This window comes from Macadamia integrifolia, chromosome 11 (genome assembly GCF_013358625.1).
Source record: "Macadamia integrifolia cultivar HAES 741 chromosome 11, SCU_Mint_v3, whole genome shotgun sequence".
Classification (NCBI taxonomy): domain Eukaryota; kingdom Viridiplantae; phylum Streptophyta; class Magnoliopsida; order Proteales; family Proteaceae; genus Macadamia; species Macadamia integrifolia.
The window spans coordinates 3,109,101-3,111,467 of NC_056567.1; positions in this window are offsets into that span (position 1 = coordinate 3,109,101).

Here is a 2,367-nt window from a genome sequence, read left to right on the forward strand (position 1 = left end):
AACACGATCACAAAGGGGTTCAAGGTTACCTCTTAGTACCACAAACGTAGTACCTCCAAAGTTCTACCAAAAAAAAAAAAAAAAAAAAAAAAAATAATAATAATAATAATAATAATAAATCCAAGCCATTGTATGAGAAGAATGATTTTTTGGTCATGTATCTAATTTGGGGCTTTAAGTCATTTGTATGGTCCTCTAGTATTTTTTGAAAGACAATTATTGAGTACTCCACCTAGGAAGGCCTTAACATTCAATTCATTCTCATCATACCACATGAGTAGGTGATGTGATAATTCCAACTATTAGGTGAGAACACACGGTTTGGACCAGCCATTTGGCAAGTAAAATAGATAAGTCGATTTCTAATAATAATCACATGACCGATCATGGTCATAGAGGACTGCTTTCCCATTGAACAAGGTTTTCGCAACTTTGATCTCGGAGGAGATTGAACCTTTCGTTATCGATAGATCACCTGGGCAATCATTCATACTGCTTATGTATACCTTCTCTCATGTTCATGAATCACGGCTCAAGTACACACACTGAGGAATGTTTTCCCATTGAAGGAAGGTTTTCGCAACTTTGATCATGGAGGAGATCCAACGCACCTTTCGTTATCAATAAATCATCTGGGCAATTATTCGTATTTCTTATGTATATCTTCTTTCACGTTCCCGAATCATGGCTTAGGTACATAAGGCTGCCAAAACAAGAACACAAAATTAATAAAATGGCATCCCAGAATGTTCCTTGTTTTTGGACGCCTTCTTGGGGTCTAAGAACGAGAATCTAAAATAAATTAAGAAGTACTTGCTGCGACCAAAAGTAGCCTGACTTTCCGTTATTTATTTATTTTTATTTTTTTGGGATAACCAAAGAAAAAATCAAACAACACTAAAAATATAGTTATTTACAATATCCATAGTATTGCTAGAGCTATAACCGTATAAAGAGTTTGCTGAAATCGAACCTATAAATTTAACAGTCTCAAATCTACTAGATATTACAAACTTGACAAGATTGGTATTGAAAAATATCTTAAAAGATAGCCATGGCCAAGTTCCTTGAGTAACTTGTGCAATATGCTGAAGTAAACCCTGATTTGAGAACCAAACTTTAAAAATAGTCTAACCCCTATGAGCAGCTCATTTTAGACCTTCTATGATGCTAAATACCTATGTATCTCTATGTTTTTTACCTATATTAACTCCACTTGTGATATAAAAAAGTGACCTATAAAAAAAAAAAAAAAATTCTCAAAGCTCATCCTGAATCTGTTTTCAATAAGTTAGTAGCAACCTAATTTTTCTCTGACTTTAACAAGGAAACCCTTTCTGCAGCCAAAGTACAAATGAATCCCCAAAGGGTTACTCAATTGGTAAATATGAACACTTCACAATTAAGAGATCATGAGTTAAACTCTCCTTAGAATGTAACTATCATTCAATCCCAATAGCCAAATTACCTAGAAACCAATCAAGACCTGAAATTTTTTTCTCAACTCTGGAACAATTTTTCTATGCTTTAACAAGAATATTCAAATGTGCTTGAATTTTTAGGCTGAAAATTTTAGAGTTCTTTTCAGCGTCAAAGCACTAATGACATTGAACTACTTCGCATAACAAACCCCCAACAAAAAAGGACGAAATCTCCATTGAATTTTTGTAAATCAAATCTATTAAACAGCACTATCAATGCTAGCCTTGAAATAAAGGGATAGAGAGCATGATTTAACATATTGGAAGGTCTTGTATCAAACAAGGTCAATATTGATTTGATCCTGATCTGAATCAGTCCAAATTAGACAAAAATACCTTTACTATAATTTTAAAAACCCAATTTTTATCTTATTACTTGCCTTCGTCTATATCGTTGGAGATATGGTATTAGTCAAGAATTAGGATCGAACAAGGCCAATTCCAATACCAATTCAATCCAATCGATTAAGACTGGTCTAATCTGGGAAGACAACATCTTATGAAAATTGGACAATGACTTTGAGATTTTTTCTTTTCCTCCATTGACTTTTGTTACTCATTCTACAACATAGTCAACTGGGTTGGGTAGTCAAGTCAAAGAAACCCTTGTCCTATCACCATTCGAGTTAGCACGTCCTATTATCGTTGGCAAATTTTAAAGAAATGCTGCTTGCGATATGAATGCCTCGAGGTTATGACATCTATCATGGAGTTTCAGTTATATATAAAATAAAATAAAATAAAATAATGGTATACCAAAAAAATTTTTACAAACATGTGGAAATGACCCCATAAACTTTCTTATCCGGCACTTCTTGACAAACAGATGGCGGTTTCTTGAGGGTCAGACGGTGGTCTCAGCTCTCAAGGGTATAACTAGAATAAA